Below are 21,221 nucleotides of genomic sequence, written 5' to 3'. Positions count from 1 at the left end.
AGCAGAGTTCATTCATGTGTTCGAATTAAAACACATTAAAGTTCAAAGTCATATATATATATGATGTTAACATTAATTAGTTAATTTGAGTCTAAAAATGGGTATGTAAAAAAAGTTATCTTTAAGTCTTTAAAGGGGGCCTATTAAGCAAAATTCAAAACTATACCTGTTCTATCTCCATGCAGTGTATATTCTCAGTTTCTGACATTACAGAGAATACAAATCTGACGTCATTTATCCGCTATATCGACAGGATGACTAGCCCACTGTGTTTCGAATTATGGGTTCCACTTCCGGTTTTGGGATCTTCCATTTAAAAAGACTGAAACGAATTGTTTCAAATCATAAGGTTGCCCTACAAATAAAGCGTATCTGTCAGCTTGACTGAATGAGCTGTCAATATTCCTTCTTGTTTTATTTTCATACATCATGAGGATAACGTAACACTTGGTATCCCATTAAAGGTGATACAGAGGTTCTTTTTGTCGACTGAGAAACCAAAGACTGTTTAGTTTTTGAAACAAGCGCATGCGTGAGAACAACCCCCCTCCTTCACAACGCCTCCAAAACTCGTGCACGAGTATGTTTCTTTACCACCGGCATTCGCTGTGTCATGTTCATTATATCGGACTCACCGCAGATAACTCATAATCTGCAGTTGTTACTCCTGTCTCCTGACAAAAACATTGCATGTGGCGCCTGTGGAGTGTGGAAAGTTACTGGAGCGTGCAGCCGCGCACGTCTCTCACAAGGAACGTCATGGCAGTGACTGACAAGCCAGAGGGCCAATTGTTTACGTGATGATCACACAAATGATTGGCTGATGTTTTTAAGGCCCTACCTCGTGCACAGATGATGTATATTAATATTATTCCTTTCAGTGCACCTACTAAATAGTCTTTTATCAATTAGTAAAGACAGTTTCAAGTAATATTGCAAAAATGTATAAAACAAAACATCCTCTGTAGCACCTTTAATAATTAATTGGAATGCACGAAGAATCTCTAGTTTTTCTTCTCATAGCCTCACGTCTCTTTCCAGGTTTGTTTTCACAGGTAAATACAATTTATCATCTGTAAAAATGACGGAAATCACTTTGAAAGTTCACTTAATGCTGAAGTTCATGAACATTTTTATTAAGGAACATATATTACATAATGCACATATATATCACTATAGTTATGGTTAACCCGTCCGTTATTGCTGTAGAAGAATCATGCTTTTTCATGGCCTGTTGAAAGTACCTTGTTGATGCTTTTACACTTTCATTTTCAACACTCTCAAATGTATCTAATTTGATAAACAGAGCTGCGTTACCTCATACTCATGACCAGAAAAGCAGAAGCAGTGCTGGCGACTGTGTCATAATAAAAGTTCTGCTTGTGTGTTGCTCAATCGCTCCAGCTCCTCGTTCAGCTCCCACAGCTCCTGCTCTGCTTCATACTACAGTAACGTTAATAATCGCATCCATGAACATGATTTCTTCCTGAGTCCTATCCCTATTCTTTTGCACCGGGCATTGAGATGGATACCACATGTCCCAAGATTCCGCTTAAAACGTGGCGTCATCAAGCTACGCCTTTGTTTTGAATAGACCTCTAGCGGGCAAAATTATTACATAGTGTACCTTTAATACCCATTGTGTGAGCTGTCTCTTTAATACAGCGACGTTTATATACAGGTTGCCATTGATTGGGCTGACATTTCTGACACTCCCACCAAACAAGAGAAAATGTATCTCAAACCCCATTGCACAGCGTTTCCAGGAAACATGTCGTTCAAACCGGAAACTGTAGCAAAACGTTGCGCACCGGTTTGAGCTTAACCGTTCCCCAGCTCTTGAAGCTCCACTCTCTTCTTGAGAGCAGGAGCTCAGCATATAAAGGGCACACACTGAAAGGGTAGGTTTTTGCTCACCCCCCAAAAGTGTCAAGTTTAACATGATTTAGTAAGTTATCTGTGTGGTATTTTGAGCTAAAATTTCACATACACATTCTGGGAACATCAGAGACTTATTTTACTTGTAAAATGGGCCATAATAGGTCCCCTTTAATGTTATGAAGAGACGAGAATACTTTGTGTGCAAAAACAATGACTTTATTCACCAATGTGTTCTCTTCTGTGTCATTCCCATACATTGTTTACGTCCATTGCTTCCAGGAACAAAAGGCTTGTTTGAGATGAACTACACCAGCCTGCCACTAAGATCTTCCAGTTGCAAGCTGAGATGAACATCATTCAACAGCAGAATAAAGAAGCTCCAGCAGGTGAACAAGCATCAATATCAAATTTTTTCTCTGATTGAAGACTCTGTGTCAGCCCAATCTGAGGATCCATTTATCCAGCTGTAATTCCTCCAGATCTTCTTAAATAAGGAGATCAACCTCTGATTGGATCAGCTGTGCTTCATAAACCAATCACATTACAGCCTCGACTGGAGTTTGAGCACTTATTAGACAGTTTTCCCCATCTTGGAGAATCCAAGATGGCTGCTGCAGTGTTTCTCTGAGCTTGTGCAAGGTTTTCAATCAAATAAGAATCCAAAGAATCCTGCCCAAAACAACATTCTTCTTTTGAAGATTGTGTGAAGAAGAGAAAAATCAACTTTAAATAGCAAAATTGTGGACTTGAACTGTATTTTGTGGAGGTTTTTGGCTTCAGGTGAACTTTGGGCCTAACAGACCTTGATGACCAAACCATGCCACCTAAAGCAATAAACAACAATACCGAGGGATATGTTACCAGGGCCGGCGACTGAACTAGGCGGTTGCCTAGGGCGACAAATATGTTGGGAGCGCGGGCGCCCTCTAGAGTCGCCGTTACGTTACGTTAGGCAAGTGCGCAGTTGAAGAAAATGAAGCGGTCTAATAAACCCTCCGGTGCACAGGGAAGAAAACGGAGAAAGGAAGAAGATAAAAGGAAAACCCAGTATAGAGATAAATCTTCTCATCTCAGCCATTGAGGTGTTAAATGAAATAAATTTGCTTAGTATTGTGCATCATCACCTTGAACGTTTCATTGCTGTCACTAAGCTATCACTAGCTAGCTAGTTACTTTGCTAGTTTGCTACGTATTACTAGCAAACCAAACTTAACTTCACTGATAACCTACATGGATGTAAATGTCAAAAGACCAGTATTTCGGATAACGTATGCATGCTAGTTATGAAAAGTACAGTTGCTCTCTACTCTACGTTCATTATAACTAGCAGGCTTACACACACACAGTAACCATTATGCTGATAGTGGTGTTGACGTGGTGTTCACCCTTCTGTACAGTTCCCCTCTAGGAATATACTAAAATATGTTTGTTTTTTTTAATTGGCCATGGCCAGATGCACTCAGGCAATATTTGCAGAGGCCGGCACCTGCTGGAGAAAGGACACCTGATCCTTCATGTTCTCCTCTCTCTGAACTTTGTAAGTACAACTAGTACTTATGTTGCTGTTTTTGTTATTGTTATTATTATTAGCAATTATTACTTTTAGCAGCCTAATAGATTAGTAATAATAGTAGTGGTGGTAGTAATTGTAATTTATCTACTACAAGTTACATGGTCAGAGATAAAATGTATTGGTACAATGCAGCTATGTGGTAGGATGATAGAAATAACCAAATGCAATTGTGTAACGAACAGCATGGATGAACTCTGTGTTTAAATACATACAGCTGCAGGAGTAGGGACATCCAATAGTGATACTCCAGGGACCAGTGACACACAGGCCAGGAACACACAACCTGCATCAACTGAGTCTATTTAATAGTATTTATTCAAGCCACATCCATACTTTAAAGTACAACAGAAAAAGGTTAGCATGTATTAAAATACAATAGCTTGTTTTCTTAAAGAAGTTCAACCACATTCATCATTTCACTCACTGCTTGTCTGGCTATACAATATGCTTGTATACAGGTGAAGGTGAAGGGACACCCAGGACCACATCAAGAACTCAGGGCACCAGTGAAAGACAGACGACTGAGACCAGGGACACGCAGCCTGAAGGAAGTTAGTCCTTTGAATATGTCACGAATCCTGTCAGTTCCGGACTACATTTCCCATCATCCCCCCTGTCAATCACATGCACTCACTCCACCTATCACCTGTTGCCACATCCACCCTAGCACACCACACTGATCACCACACCCAGCTGCAGCTCATTATCAGGACTATAAAGGACTCACACTCACACCACCAGTTTGCGAAGTCTTGATTACTACTGTGTCATTTCTGAGTGTGTATATCTGTCTGTCTGTTATCGTTTCTGCCTGTCTCTCGTTTTTGACCCTTTGCTGCCTGTCCTGATCATCGCCTGTCCCTTGACTACGACTCTGCCTGTTCCTCACTGTTCCTGTTTGTTCCTGTCTTGACCCTGCCTGTACGACCACTCTTGTTATTAATAAAACGCTGCCTGTGAGTCCCCTTCGTTACAGAATAACTAATTCAAGCTTACAACCATCTGACAATATGTACTAGAAAGGTCATTCTTGTATGCCGCACAGAGGAGAACCGTTTATAAATTAGCTAGTTAATTACTTTGTACGCATTAGAAAATCATTTTTACTTTTAAAAGAAGTAGCATAAAGAACAAAAGGATTATAAAGTAATATCTTACTTGCGTCGCATCTGCATTCAGAGTTTTCAGTCACACACTGACTGAAATTTCCCCTCAAACACAAAGCACAGCAGAGGCAGCAGACGAAGATCTTCCTTCCTCACGTTGTTTCTCTGATAAACACTCATCTCTTAGTGACAGGTTACCATCGTATTTAGATTAGATTAGATTAGATTCAACTTTATTGTTGTAGCACATGTAAGGTACAAGGCAACGAAATGCAGTTAGCATCTAACCAGAAGTGCAATAAGCAGTAAGTACAAAATATACAGTGTCTACAATATGTTACAAATGTACACAAAAAAAAATACAAATAAGGCAATATTTTGGACATACTTTACAGGTTTTAAATACTATCAGCATAATATACAGATAAGTGTACTATGAACATACTATACAGATAGATTATGTATAAGTGTATGTACACTATAAGCAGAAACTATGAACAATGAACATCATTTACATTAGTGCAATGGACAGTAAAAGTGCATAGAAAATATTTCAGTGTGCAAATGGATTACTCAGGATTCTGAATGAACAGACAGTGGTGCAAGTAATAACAAGCTTACTGTTTTCTTTTGCTTGTTTGTAAATCAGGGGCCCGTTTCAGAAAGGAGGTTAAGTGAAAACCCTGAAATGAGGGAAACTCTGGGTTTTCTGTTTCAGAATGGAAGGTATGTCAAACCCGAGAAAGCAGGGTAAGTCAAGCCCGTTTCTGAAAGAGAGGTAACTTATACTCAGAGTCAGTTACCATGGTAACTTACTCTGTGAACCTAACCTGGTCGGGAGCAGGTTTTCTTCGGTAAACCCAGTTTCCTTCGGTCTCCTCCCCTTTTTTAAAGTGGAAGTGGTATTTAAGTACCTCATTCATTCTTTCGATACACTCATTTATTGCGCATACAGAGACCTGCATGCAGTGAAAATGGCATGTCCTTTTATGGAGGATCCTGTCGATGAGGAGGCTGCATTAATTCGCAGAGAGTTGCATTTACATCGTGAGAGGATTTTGAGACCCCGAGTGGATTTTTTGTCATATCCCCATGCATTTTTATTTGAGCGGTACCGTTTTTCTTTACAGTCAATTAGGTATATTCATAATCTCATCCATCCGTACATCAGAAAAACCAGCCATCGTGGCCGTGCGCTTACGTCCGAGCAGATGCTTTGTGTTGCTTTGCGTTTCTTTGCAAACGGCAGTTTTCTTTATAACATCGGGGATGCAGAGCACATTAGTAAGGCCACTGTGTGCAGAACAGTAAGAAAAGTGTGCCTCGCTCTCAAGCGCTTTCTGCGAGTTTTTGTGGTGTTTCCTGGGCACAAACCTGTAAGGGTGGAACTCCTACAGCGGTTCAGACTGTAAGGTTTGCCGAGCGACTAAAGAAACTTTATCAGTAAGATGTTAGAAAACTGTACATTTCTTGTCTATTACCACCCACTGCAACTTATACCAACGACGGAAATAGGCGCAGTTATAATAGCAAAATATGTGGGAGAGCGTTGCTATAGTGTGACAATATTGTATTGCAATAGGGAGCACATTAATGTGTCACGATATCCAGTTGGAGTACCCTGGTTGGCCACCAGAGGGCACGGACTACGTCACCAGTTTTCACTTCATTTCCCATAATTCACCCCTTGGACTTATCAGCCTCATGTCATTGCACACAGGTGTTTTGTGTTTGCTCATTAGTTCTGTCTATTTAGTTTCAGTGTTTTTTGCCTGTGTTTGTGGTTCGTTGTTTACTGTTTCGTGCACTTTGTTTCTGGTTTCTGTTTTTGTGGACTGTTTATTCCCTGGACTTACATCATTAAACTGCACGTGGATCTTATCATTTCGTGTCTGTGCATTCCGTGACAGAACGAACCACCAATTAAGATCCAGCAGCATGAGGACTATTTTGTCAGGCTCATGCAGGGAGTGTGTGGCTCTGCTTGGGGCAGTGATTAGGTTACGCAAGGAGGGAGAAGAGGTAGGATGCTTTGCCAAGGTCTTTTGGACGGTGGCGGTGGGGCTGAGGTACAACGATGCGGCGCTGAAGGATCTCTTTAATGGCTGCATTGACGATCCTCTACCTCGGTGTGAGATGGAGGGGCTACAGGACTTGGATTTCTGGAGATTCGCCGCCTATCTTCGCCACCGGGTAGATTGGGCCTCACCAAGTCAACCAGGCAGTGTGCATGCTCCTGACCATGAATCCGTCTCTGAAGTCACCGGGGAGGTGGGCACTGAGCCTCAGCTTCAGCCCGGTAAAGCGAGGAGGAGGAGAAGGAAGAGGTTTCCTTCGGACGTCAGGGCCCGGAGACCTCTCCGGTCAGTGAGTCCGCTCCAGCCGGTGGGTCCGCTCCAGAGCCCGCTCCAGCCAGTGGGTCCGCTCCAGAGCCCGCTCCAGCCAGTGAGTCCACTCCAGAGCCCACTCCAGTCAGTGAGTCCACTCCAGAGCTCCTTTAGTCAGTGAGTCCAGTCCAGAGCCCACTCCAGCCAGTGAGTCCACTCCAGAGCCTGCTCTAGTCAGTGAGTCCACTCCAGAGCCCGCTCCAGTCAGTGAGTCCACTCCAGAGCCCGCTCCAGTCAGTGAGTCCACTCCAGAGCTCGCTTTAGTCAATAAGTCCAGTCCAGAGCCCACTCCAGCCAGTGAGTCCACTTCAGAGCCCGCTCCAGCCAGTGAGTCCACTCCAGAGCCTGCTCCAGCCAGGGAGTCCATTCCAGAGCCTACTCTAGTCAGTGAGTCCACTCCAGAGCCTGCTCCAGTCAGTGAGTCCACTCCAGAGCTCGCTTTAGTCAGTAAGTCCAGTCCAGAGCCCACTTCAGCCAGTGAGTCCACTCCAGAGCCCGCTCCAGCCAGTGAGTCCACTCCAGAGCCCGCTCCAGCCAGGGAGTCCACTCCAGAGCCCGCTCCAGCCAGGGAGTCCACTCCAGAGCCCGCTCCAGCCAGGGAGTCCACTCCAGAGCCCGCTCCAGCCAGGGAGTCCACTCCAGAGCCCGCTCCAGCCAAGGAGTCCACTCCAGAGCCCGCTCCAGCCAGGGAGTCCACTCCAGAGCCCGCTCCAGCCAGTGAGTCCACTCCAGAGCTCGCTCCAGTCAGAGAGTCCGCTCCAGCCAGTGAGTTCGCTCCAGAGCCCGCTCTAGCCAGTGAGTCCGCTCCAGAGCCCGCTTTAGTCAGTGAGTCTACTCCAGCCAGTAAGTCCACTCCAGAGCTCGCTCCAGTCAGAGAGTCCACTCCAGCCAGTGAGTCCATTCCAGAGCCCGCTCCAGCCAGTGAGTCCACTCCAGAGCCCGCTCCAGCCAGTGAGTCCACTCCAGAGCTCGCTCCAGCCAGAGAGTCCACTTCAGCCAGTGAGTCCACTCCAGAGCCCGCTCTAGTCAGTGAGTTTACCTTAGCCAGTGAGTTCACTCCAGAGCCTGCTGCCGTTCTGGAGCAGCCCGAGCCCGCTGCTGTCCCGGAGCAGCCCGCTCTCCCTGATACGGCCACGGAGGCCATCACCAAGCTGCCCGCTCCCTCTGATACGGCCACGGAGGCCGTCACCGAGCTGTCCGCTCTCCCTGATACGACCACGGAGGCCGTCACTGAGTTGCCCGCTCTCCCTGATACGGCCACGGAGGCCGTCACCGAGCTGTCCGCTCTCTCTGATACGGCCATGGAGGCCGTGATCGAGCTACCCGCTCTCCCTGACACGGCCACGGAGCGCCCTTGGTCAGCCCTGCCGCCGCTGCCATCCAAGCCTTCTGCCCTGCCGACGCCACCTGAGCAGTCTGAGCCTGCTGTCGTTCCTGAGCAGCCCGAGGCCGCTGCCGTCCCAGAGCTGCTCGCTCTTTTCGATATGGCCACGGAGCACCCTCGATCGGTCTTGCCGTCGCTACCCAGATCTTCTGCTCTGCCGCTGCCATCCAGGCCTTATGTTCTGCTGCTACTGCCCAGGCCGTCTGAACCGTTGAAATTTGCTTGGTCAGTTCCTCCAACGCCGCCCTGGCAAACAGCTGGGACTTCAGACCTGCCAGTGCCCGCCTGGTTGGTTCCTCCAGCACCGCCCTGGCAAACAGCTAGGACTCCAGACCTGCCAGTGCCCGCCTGGTTGGTTCCTCCAGCACCGCCCTGGCAAACAGCTAGGACTCCAGACCTGCCAGTGCCCGCCTGGTTGGTTCCTCCAGCACTGCCCTGGCCTTCGGGGGAGCACGCTGGATCTGGCCCGCCATCCCTCCCCCTGATCCTCCTCCTATCCACCTCCCTCCTGAGTTTTGTTTTGTTTTGTTAAGTGGAGCGTCTGGTATCCGCTCCGTAGGGAGGGGGTAATGTCACGATATCCAGTTGGAGTACCCTGGTTGGCCACCAGAGGGCACGGACTACGTCACCAGTTTTCACTTCATTTCCCATAATTCACCCCTTGGACTTATCAGCCTCATGTCATTGCACTCAGGTGTTTTGTGTTTGCTCATTAGTTCTGTCTATTTAGTTTCAGTGTTTTTTGCCTGTGTTTGTGGTTCGTTGTTTACTGTTTCGTGCACTTTGTTTCTGGTTTCTGTTTTTGTGGACTGTTTATTCCCTGGACTTACATCATTAAACTGCACGTGGATCTTATCATTTCGTGTCTGTGCATTCCGTGACATAATGTTACTAAATCAAAACTAGTTAGCACATCATTTGTAATAGAAAGGGTTTAATGACAATATCTGATTATGGTTACACTTAAAATAATTACAAAATAGATGTATGAGATGATAAAATCATATACCATTAATCGTACACAGCATGTATGAAAAAAGTTACCTGAGAGAGAGAAAGAGAAATAGAGAGAGAGAGAGAGAGAGAGAGAGAGGGCAAGAGAGTGCCCGAGATCCAAGGAAGAAGAGCATAGAAAAGGAGAGCAGAGCAACAGTTAAAATCCGCTTTTATCCCTTCCTTGACCATGTGACTTAAACCCAAATGTGAGACATTCAAACTGACCAATCAGAAGATTAAAACTTCTCCCCACTGTACTAAAGGTGTGACCATTTGTAGACCCCCGATGTACACACATCTTGGCCTACAGGCCTTGATCACTATCAACACCTTTGTGCCTTCCAAATGGCCCTTTGTAGCAAGAGAGAGGGGGTTGAAACAGTAAAGCAAATGTCTTTGTTCATTTTAAAATATCTTTAGATATTTTCAATTCTTACAGTCCCTCCTTGGCACCTTTGGCCACACTCATGTGTCAAAAGGTGGCACAGTCCATGAAGACATGCTTTCTGTTGTGTGTAGATGTCAACTTCAGGACTTCTTGTCCAGACTTGTTGGCAATAGCAGTTCGGTCAGTCTTCAGTCTTTGTTCTCCCTTTCAGTCCTGCATGAGAAGGTCCATCAAATGGTGTTGCACCATTCATAGATATGCAAATCATCCATCAAACACTTCACACCTCCACAAGAATCAGGCACTGATAATGGTAGAACTCAGTTGTCCCTCCTTTGAGACAAGACACAGGATTTGAACTTTGGCAGCAGGGATCCTGTTATTTAAAAGAACATATAGCACAACAAACAGCAAAAGCATACATATGGCATTTGTCATTGGTCAGAGGTTTGATGTGGTCAGATTAAATTTGTCTCTGGCAATAAGCCCTTAAATCGATGTACTTGATAAAGTGGTCAAGGCAAGAATAAAAGAAGATCCGTACAAGCTCTTACATTGTTTCTGGAAACATTGAAATAAATTGCATAATAACAAAACAACAAATGTTGGTTTAAAACACCCCATTTCATGAAGAGTATTAGCAAAATATTCAGTGTAACCAAATACAGAGATTCAATTGAATAAATGTCCAAAAACATTGTTACAAGTCAAATGGACAAAATACAAAAGAAACAATATGAAAGTAAGCTTCAGAGTTGTTTCAAATGCATTAATGATAATACAAATTGTGTGCTTAGGTAGAATGAGAAATACTAACATTTAATTTGGTGAGACAAATAACTAAGTGATTTAGTAAATCCAAAAGTAAAAAACAACAACAACAACTGGATGAAATTCACAGTTATAGTGCAGTCTAGACTTAAAGACTTAAAAACAAAAACATTATATGCAAACATTTTGTGAGGCATATGTAGATGTAGATTTGACTTTGTGTTTGAAGATCAAATCTATGCGGCTGCATTTAGCTGTGGCTATGTGTAAATTCAATCATGCTCCAAACAAAGGTGAGGAAGTTTAACAATTGTGATGCAAATTTGGTCCTGTTGTAACAGGGAAGCCAGCTTGAAGATGTGAGTATGAGGTGTGATTTGGCTCAAAATCCTTCTACACCAATGTTTTCGTTAAGGAGCATGATAAAGTGCAAAGTTCAGAGTTTCTGAATCCTGTTGTGAGGAAAGCATTTTCATGGTTAATACAATTGTGAATCACATTGTAGCCACATGGCAATTCTGTGCTCCTGTACATGGTTTTACTCTAGCTATATGGACAATAGCAGAGTTTTCCACTTAGGAAGCAAACAAATTCAACATAGTCACACATGCAACTAGAAATTGCTACACAATTCCAGTACTACACTTATTATTCCAATTTACACAAGATACTTGGCCTAAAATGGCATAGCATCTACAACCTTATAATCTAAGTGTTTAATCCAACACTTACAGTAAAGCAATCATGTGTTTTAAAGAATAAACTCAGCTAGTCTTTGTGTACATATAGTATCACAAACAACTTTAATGTGTGTTCTATGCGCACAATGTGTTTAGCACAATCACAAATTTGGAAATACAAACAGGATCATTGCTATTGGGCTGCTAATCCACTAGCAAGTGAAGTCAAAAGTTGGAGGCCTTGCATGAACAATGCAGTTAACTCACTTAGAGTTTTACCTGCAAATGAGCTCTGATCTTTACTCTTAAAACGTGGTTTCCTACCTTTCTGAAAATAAGGTGGAGGCCTACCCCTACCCAGTGACCAGCATTTGTCCTCTGTATGGCCTATTTTCTGACAGGAACGGCAAAACCTGTTCTCTTTGCCACAGGGTTGTTTGCTGTGTTCTGGAGTTTGAGGGTTTTCATGACTCTCTAATGCTTGAACACCATGCGTTCTGGTACATGACTCTGCGCTATTACGGTGCTGCATCACCTTAAGAACTGAAATAGGCACACTTTCTTTAGCAGTGACCTCTGAACAAAACATTCCAGATTCATCAGAGCAAGTCACATCATCTAAGGAGTGAACATGCTTTTTAGCCCCATCACTGTTAAGCGTTTTGGGAGACTTTTGAGCATTTAGCTTAGCCTTGAGATCTGCAATGGTCTCTTTGTGTTTTTCACACTTTTCAGTCAGAACTAACAGTTCAGCAAGTAAATTATCTAGCTGTGATTGAAGATCCTGAATCTTTGCCTCACACTTTTGTACCTCTGCATTTTTGAATGCACTTCTTTACATTTAGCATCTATACATGAAAATAGATGTGTGGTCACATCACGCAGCTGCGCACAACTTATGAAGTTTAACCCTTTCGCACGTAAGTTTTAAATATTCTGTCTGACCCCCCAGCGTGAGTTTTTTGAAGCGACCGTTATTTAGAAGTATCACTTTATGGTTTCCATGGTGACGCGTCATTGCTTGTTATGTGACACACCGCAGCACTGTATGAATGATAATCTGCTTTCATTTAATTTTTCCTTTGTTATTCAAAATATTTACAAATTTGTTGACTATAGCAGAAATATCTAATATTCCGATGACAAATATGTGCAAGTGGATGTGTTTTGCAGTTTAAACACCTTTATAACGATCATGTTAGTTGAGCCATATGCGCGATGGGCGCCGCCATGTTAGATTGCGCCGCACAGAGAATCGGATCTGTTGGATTTACAACCAGTGAATTTATCTTCTCCCGAAATACATGAAAGTAAGTGAGTCGGTGAACTGGGGAAGAATAGAGTAAGCTTTAAAGTTACTTTCACAATCTGATATGAATAAAACGTGTCGTCTAATTATAATGGAAAGGGTTGTTATTTCCGCTTCTATAGACACATTGTGTATTTTACAAACTCTAAATATATTGTTTTGTTAGTACTCGTGTGTATTTAAATGTCTGAAATCTACAATAAACATTATTTGGTTGAAAACACTGCATATATGTAATATATGAAAAGCGCTGCGCGCATCCGTCTCTGGTTTAGCGCCAGCCAAAGCGCGCACGCACATTTGAATTTGGTAGTTGATCACGCGATGCACTGAACGTTCTAATCACACCGGTGTGATCGTACGTGTTAAAGGGTTAAAGCCTCAATTATTTCACCATGTTTTGATTTCTTTTGGTGTTTGCCAATTATGTCCCACCATTTGAGCATTTCATCATCTGAACATTTAATCCCAATGTATTGTTTCTTGAGTTTGCACAAGGTAGGCTCAACTTTTTTGCTCCATAAAGCAAACAATACTTCACTCTTTCCAGAAATTTTCCCTTTCATCCCTGAGGAGATCTGAATATCATACCATTAAACAATTAAAACAGACTTACCCATTCCTTGGTGAGATGGTCAGCTTTAATCCATTCACAAGATCAACTGTGAAAAAATGTCCTCATTCTGATGAGCAATCAAAGTAGATTTCAGAAAACTCACTGCAAGGGATGCCGGGTTTCGGCACCATCTGTAAGGGTGGAACTCCTACAGCGGTTCAGACTGTAAGGTTTGCAGAGCGACTAAAGAAACTTTATCAGTAAGATGTTAGAAAACTGTACATTTCTTGTCGATTACCACCCACTGCAACTTATACCAATGACGGAAATAAGCACAGCCCTTACGAAAAAGAAGTTTACTTCAAGTTCATTTTATCAAGTATACTTTAGTAATGTTAAAGTATATTTTTTAAGTATACTTTATGTAGTAAGTATACTAGTATCAATGTACTAGTAGTAAACTTGTAAGTGTACTATTTTAATACCGCTTGGGACTAAATTGGCCCAACTGAAGTATACGTTTAAGTGTACTATAAGTGTAACAGTAGTAAACTTTAAGTACACAACTAGTTCACAGTTTCGTTTCTCATTTGTACTGCATCTGTACTACAAGTGAACTTATAAGTATACTAGTAGTTTACTATTTTAATACTAGTAGTACATTTTAGTATATAAATTGAAATATACTATCAGTAAACTACTGTCACGATATCCAGTTGGAGTACCCTGGTTGGCCACCAGAGGGCACTCCAGCACGGACTACGTCACCAGTTTTCACTTCATTTCCCATAATTCACCCCTTGGACTTATCAGCCTCATGTCATTGCACTCAGGTGTTTTGTGTTTGCTCATTAGTTCGGTCTATTTAGTTTCAGTGTTTTTTTGCCTGTGTTTGTGGTTCGTTGTTTCCTGTTTTTTGCACTTTGTTTCTGGTTTCTGTTTTTGTGGACTGTTTATGCCTTGGACCTACCTCATTAAACTGCACGTGGATTTTATCATTTCGTGTCTGTGCATTCCGTGACAGAACGAACCACCCATTTAAGATCCAGCAGCATGAGGACTATTCTGTCAGGCACATGCAGGGAGCGTGTGGCTCTGCTTGGGGCAGTGATGGCGTTACGCCAGGAGGAAGAAGAGGTAGGATGCTTCGCCAAGGTCTTTTGGACAATGGCGGTGGGGCTGAGGTACAACGATGCGGCGCTGAAGGATATCCTTAATGGCTGCATTGACGATCCTCTACCTCGGTGTGAGATGGAAGGGCTACAGGACTTAGATTTCTGGAGATTCGCCGCCTATCTTCGCCATCGGGTAGATTGGGCCTCACCAAGTCAATCAGGCAGTGTGCTTGCTCCAGACCATGAATCCGTCTCTGAAGTCACCGGGGAGGTGGGCACTGAGCCTCAGCTTCACCCCGGTAAAGCGAAGAGGAGGAGAAGGAAGGTTTCCTTCGGACGTCAAGGCCCGGAGGCCGCCCCAGTCAGTGAGTCCACTCCAGAGCTCGCTTTAGTCAGTAAGTCCAGTTCAGAGCCCACTCCAACTAGTGAATCCACTCCAGAGCCCGCTTTAGTCAGTGAGTCTACTCCAGCCAGTAAGTCCACTCCAGAGCCCGCTCCAGCCAGGGAGTCCACTCCAGAGCCCGCTCCAGCCAGGGAGTCCACTCCAGAGCCCGCTCCAGCCAGTGAGTCCACTCCAGAGCCCGCTCCAGCCAGTGAGTCCGCTCCAGAGCCCGCTCCAGCCAGTGAGTCCGCTCCAGAGCCCGCTCCAGCCAGTGAGTTCGCTCCAGAGCCCGCTCTAGCCAGTGAGTCCACTCCAGAGCCCGCTTTAGTCAGTGAGTCTACTCCAGCCAGTAAGTCCACTCCAGAGCCCGCTCCAGCCAGGGAGTCCACTCCAGAGCCCACTCCGTCCAGTGAGTCCACTCCAGAGCCCGCTCCAGCCAGTGAGTCCACTCCAGAGCCCGCTCCAGCCAGTGAGTTCGCTCCAGAGCCCGCTCTAGCCAGTGAGTCCACTCCAGAGCCCGCTTTAGTCAGTGAGTCTACTCCAGCCAGTAAGTCCACTCCAGAGCCCGCTCCAGCCAGGGAGTCCACTCCAGAGCCCACTCCGTCCAGGGAGTCCACTCCAGAGCCCGCTCCAGCCAGTGAGTCCACTCCAGAGCCCGCTCCAGCCAGTGAGTTCGCTCCAGAGCCCGCTCTAGCCAGTGAGTCCACTCCAGAGCCCGCTTTAGTCAGTGAGTCTACTCCAGCCAGTAAGTCCACTCCAGAGCTCGCTCCAGTCAGAGAGTCCACTCCAGCCAGTGAGTCCACTCCAGAGCCCGCTCTCCCTGATACGGCCACGGAGGCCGTCACCGAGCTGTCCGCTCTCCCTGATACGGCCACGGAGGCCATCACCGAGCTGCCCGCTCTCCCTGATACGGCCACGGAAGCCGTCACCGAGCTGCTCGCTCACCCTGATACGGCCACGGAGCGCCCTTGGTCAGCCCTGCCGCCGCTGCCATCCAAGCCTTCTGCTCTGCCACCGCCATCCAGGCCTTATGTTCTGCTGCTACTGCCCAGGCCTTCTGAACCGTTGAAATTTGCTTGGTCAGTTCCTCCAGCGCCGCCCTGGCAAACAGCTAGGACTCCAGGCCTGCCAGTGCCCGCCTGGTTGGTTCCTCCAGCACCGCCCTGGCAAACAGCTAGGACTCCAGACCTGCCAGTGCCCGCCTGGTTGGTTCCCTCCAGCACCGCCCTGGCAAACAGCTAGGACTCCAGACCTGCCAGTGCCCGCCTGGTTGGTTCCTCCAGCACCGCCCTGGCAAACAGCTAGGACTCCAGACCTGCCAGTGCCCGCCTGGTTGGTTCCTCCAGCACCGCCCTGGCCTTCGGGGGAGCACGCTGGATCTGGCCCGCCATCCCTCCCCCTGATCCTCCTCCTATCCACCTCCCTCCTGAGTTTTTTGTTTTGTTAAGTGGAGCGTCTGGTATCCGCTCCGTAGGGAGGGGGTAATGTCACGATATCCAGTTGGAGTACCCCGGTTGGCCACCAGAGGGCACTCCAGCACGGACTACGTCACCAGTTTTCACTTCATTTCCCATAATTCACCCCTTGGACTTATCAGCCTCATGTCATTGCACTTAGGTGTTTTGTGTTTGCTCATTAGTTCGGTCTATTTAGTTTCAGTGTTTTTTGCCTGTGTTTGTGGTTCGTTGTTTCCTGTTTTTTGCACTTTGTTTCTGTTTTTGTGGACTGTTTATGCCTTGGACCTACCTCATTAAACTGCACGTGGTTTTTATCATTTCGTGTCTGTGCATTCCATGACAACTACTAGTTTAGTGTACTTGTAAGTACACTTGTAAGTTTCCTTTAAGTGAACATAACATCACACTTATAGTTTACTTTTTATATATTATTTGTGGCAATGTAAGTATACTACTATGTTCCTATTTGGGTATTATATTTTATACTTGAAATACCTTTAACTGTACTTGAACTCTTTCTATTTTAAAAACATCCTTTTTTTATTAACACTCAAATGTGGGTTTTTTATCAACACTTAAATGTGGGTAACATTTTAAATGAAAAGCTGAGAAAATTGCATTTTTGTCAAAGACTACGTCTGTGTGGGATTCAGAAAGATGATCAAACACAGGTAGAGTAGATTGAGTCCATAAACACCCCCAAAGCTTCATAGTCCTCATAGTCCACAAAGCGTTTGGCAGTTTTTATTTACATGCTGTTTAATGTTTATGATCACTTTATTTTATATTTGCATGAGTAATCTTCTATCGCTCGTTTCAGCTTATTCTTTTCCTGCGTTTTGATCTGGAGATTCTGTACTCTTTCAGAAGATGTAAAACAGCGCCCCCTACCATTATAAAGCCTGAAAATTCAATCAATGCCTAGGAAAGAGGGAAGTAAATTCCTATGTACACTACTAGTGGACTAGCCTACACAAAAATTCAGATACTCAGAATTTGGAATATATCTGTTTCTTTATAAATCAATATTTTCAAACAATGTACTTTTATACTATACTTTTACAAATATACTTTTAAGTATATCTCGATCAAAGACTGTGTCCAAGTATAGGCCAAATATACTTAGACTTTTCTGTCAGTATAAGTCAAGTATACTTAAGTGCAATTTTAAGTATATTTCTCAGAAGTACATAAAGGATATTTCTGAGAAGTAGACTGAAAGTATACTTTCTTGTTTTTAGTTTAAAAGAAGTATGCTAATAGTACACTTGAATAAACTTCTTTTTCATAAGGGAGTTACAATAGCAAAATATGTGGGAGAGCGTTGCTATAGTGTGACAGTACTGTATTGCAATAGGGAGCACATTAATGTTAATACTAAATCAAAACTAGTTAGCACATAATTTGTAATAGAAAGGGTTTAATGACAATATCTGATTATGGTTACACTTAAAATAATTACAAAATAGATGTATGAGATGATAAAATCATATACCATTAATCGTACACAGCATGTATGAAAAACTTACCTGAGAGAGAAAGTGCGTTAGGAAAACTGTTCTGCAGCATCATAAACAGCCGGATTGTCACACACATCTCCACACACAACATTTTAAATAAGGCACAAATTGGATTTTTACCAAAACAACGCACATCCGATCACATCTATTCTCTTCACACACTAATTAACAAAAACATCAAGGACAAACAAAGAAAAATATTTGCATGTTTTGTAGATTTTAAAAAAGCATTCGACTCAATTTGGCATGACGGTTTACTGTACAAACTCCTACAAACTGGCATTGGTGGGAAAACTTTTGACACCATACAATCCCTGTACACCAACAGTAAATGTGCGGTGAAAATCAATAACCACAGAACAGCGTTTTTCCAGCAGGGACGTGGAGTGAGGCAGGGATGCAGTCTGAGTCTGACTCTATTCAACATCTACATTAATGATCTGGCATCAGTGCTAGAGCGTTCTACTGTCCCCGGCCTCACTCTACACCACACAGAGGTCAGATGTCTGCTGTACGCAGATGATCTGGTCCTGCTGTCCCGCACACCTGAGGGTCTCCAGCAAAGCCTGTCCCTGCTGGAACAGTACTGTCATGAGTGGGCCCTGACAGTCAATCTGGACAAAACCAGAGTAATGGTGTTCCAGAAAAAGGCCAGATCTCAGGCAAACAAACACCAGTTCACTTATAAAGGCCAGGTCCTACAGCATAGCACCAGCTACAGTTATCTGGGCATCGACATCAGCACTTCGGGAAGCTTTGGTCTGGCTGTCAAAACACTGAGTGAAAAGGCTCGGAGGGCTTTTTATGCTATAAAGTCACGATACGGTCACTTAAAATTACCCATTAAAACTTGGATAAAATTATACAATTCAATAATTAAACCAATTCTTTTATATGGATGTGAAATTTGGGGACCAGTACAAAATTTTAGAAATTGGGATAAAACTTCAGTAGAAAAACTACAATTGGAAATTAGCAAAAACATTTTAGGGGTTCACAGAAGCACATCCAACGACGCCTGTAGGGCTGAATTAGGTTTGTACCCGCTGAACATTGAGATCCAGAAGAGATGTGTTCAGTTCTGGCATCACCTCCATCAGTCTGATCCTGATTCAGTCCAATATAAAGCCCTCCTCGCCAATGAAATCTCAGCAGTATCTCATCCTCTAAACACACTCGCTCTTCAACTTGTCCATGAAACTCAATTCCCAATTGACCACAGCTACAACCCTAATACTATTATTAAAGAAATTGACAAAAATCTAAAAGATACTCATGATGAATCACTAAAAGCACATTTTGAGATCCAAAATAAACTCCAATGTTACTCGACCCTAAATAGAACCACTAAATTGGCAAATTATTTATTAATCAAACAATTTAAAGAAAGACAAATCCTCTCCAAATACAGATTAAGTGACCATGATCTAGAAATAGAGAGAGGAAGACATAGACAAACATGGACAGCGAGAGAGCAGAGGATCTGTAGACACTGTGATCTACAGCAAATAGAGGATGAGAAACACTTCCTACTCATCTGTCCTAAATATCACAATGCAAGAGAAACATTTCTCTCCATACTTGGAACACTATTTCCATCATTCATTGAACTAAGTGATACTGAAAAAATGCCCTTCATGCTTGGTGAAGATGACAACACAGCTAGACTAGCTGCAAAATATGTGTTAGCCATTCACAAAATTAGAGATGGATAACTCTCTAGAGACCTGCTTTATTTATTAATTTACTAAGATGGATTTGTTTGCATTGCTGCATGTAACATGATGTATACATATATGTTTTGTTTGTTTGTTTATTTTATTATTTATGTATAATATGTTAATGCTTTGGCAACACTGTGATTCACAGTCATGCTAATAAAGCTCATTTGAAATTGAAAATTGAAATTGAAATTGAATTGAAAGAGAAATAGAGAGAGAGAGAGAGAGAGAGAGAGGGCAAGAGAGTGCCCGAGATCCAAGGAAGAAGAGCATAGAAAAAAGCAGAGCATAGAAAAAAAGACAGAGCGACAATTACAATCTTCTTTTATGCCTTCCTTGACCATGTGACTTAAACCCAAATGTGAGACATTCAAACTGACCAATTAGAAGATTAAAACTTCCCCCCACTGTACTAAAGGTGTGACCATTTGTAGACCCCCGATGTAGACACATCTTGGCCTACAGGCCTTGATCACTATCAACACCTTTGTGCCTTCCAAATGGCAAGAGAGAGGGGGTTGAAACAGTAAAGCAAATGTCTTTGTTCATTTTAAATTATCTTTGTATATTTTCAATTCTTACAATATAATCTTAGTGTAAGAGGTAAACAGATTTTGCTTGCTGTCGTCTATAGAGGGGCTAGGAAAGGATTTTCTACTCGAGCTCCGATTGCCCCCTTATAACAGGCAAAACTGTACAAAAAGCAGGAGGAGGAGGGATGCTGAAAGAACTAACAACAGGAAGAGGGAAGATGCTGGTTTTAAACCTTGGTATTAATTGGAAGATTTCACAGACAGGGCTTAGCTTAAAGGAACTCTCCACTTTTTTTGAAAATAGGCTCATTTTCCAACTCCCCTATAGTTAAACAGTTGAGTTTTACCGTTTTCGAATCCATTCAGCCGATCTCCGGTTCTGGCGGTACCACTTTTAGCATAGCTTAGCATAGTCCATTGAATCTGATTAGAGCGTTAGCATCTCGCTTAAAAATGACCAAAGAGTTTCAATATTTCTCCTATTTAAAACTTGACTCTTCTGTAGTTACATCGTGTACTAAGACCGGCGGAAAATGAAAATTTGCGATTTTCTTGGCTGATATGGCTATGAACTATCTTCTCATTTCGGCATAATAATCAAGGAACTTTGCTGCCGTACCATGAGTGCAGGAGGCGCAATGATATTATGCAGCGCCTCTCACAAATGTCTCCATGGTTGCAAGGCACGCTCCCTGTACAAACAGGGGCTCACAGGCGCTTCCGCCTGCTGCACTCATGGTACGGCAGCAAAGTTCCTTGATTATTACGCCTAAATGAGTGTATAGTTCATAGCCATATCGGCCTAGAAAATCGCAACTTTTAATTTTCCGTCGGTCTTAGTACACGATGTAACTACAGAAGAGTCAAGTTTTAAATAGGAGAAATATTGAAACTCTTTGGTCATTTTTAAGCGAGATGCTAACGCTCTAATCAGATTCAATGGACTATGCTAAGCTATGCTAAAAGTGGTACCGCCAGAACCGGAGATCGGCTGAATGGATTCGAAAATGATAAAACTCAACTGTTTAACTCTAGGGGAGCCTATTTTCAAAAAAAGTGGAGTGTTCCTTTAAGATAGGACTAGTCCTTACTTCTATTATGATATTGAAAGTGAAAGTTATTTTAAGTTAAAGGGATAATTCAACTAAAAATGAAATTTACTCACCCTCGATTCTAAACCTGTAAACATTTCTTTGCTGAAGACAAAAGAAGATATTTTTAAGAGTGTTCATAACCAGTTTTCGAGCCCCATTGACTTCCACAGTGGCCTGGAAGTTTCTAGTATGCCAAGTAAGAAGTTGATTAGCTGGTTCAGGTGAGCTAAACTCTGTAGGACAGTGCAGGCCTCCAGCAGCAGGACTGGACACCCCTGGACTTGGTTCTTAGTCACCAAAACTGACAGAATTAATAATTAGTGAATTACACGCACTGTTTGCTGACACTTGAGTGATTCACAATGTAT

General features: G+C 43.5%; 1 long non-coding RNA gene across 2 annotated transcripts; it reads left to right on the top strand.

The window, feature by feature from the left end:
* The first annotated feature begins 2,120 nt into the window (after positions 1-2,120).
* LOC125260981 lies at positions 2,121-4,232 on the top strand. Of its 2 annotated transcripts, XR_007183181.1 has the most exons (4): positions 2,121-2,267; positions 3,335-3,418; positions 3,669-3,808; positions 3,913-4,232. It is a non-coding gene; the product is annotated as an uncharacterized LOC125260981 (long non-coding RNA). The 2 variants fall into 2 exon arrangements; XR_007183180.1 differs by having other exon boundaries at positions 3,669-4,232.
* Positions 4,233-21,221: the final 16,989 nt, after the last annotated feature.

The sequence above is a fragment of the Megalobrama amblycephala genome, unplaced genomic scaffold, assembly GCF_018812025.1.
Source record: "Megalobrama amblycephala isolate DHTTF-2021 unplaced genomic scaffold, ASM1881202v1 scaffold216, whole genome shotgun sequence".
NCBI classification, from domain to species: domain Eukaryota; kingdom Metazoa; phylum Chordata; class Actinopteri; order Cypriniformes; family Xenocyprididae; genus Megalobrama; species Megalobrama amblycephala.
This window is presented reverse-complemented; position numbering and strand designations above follow the sequence as displayed.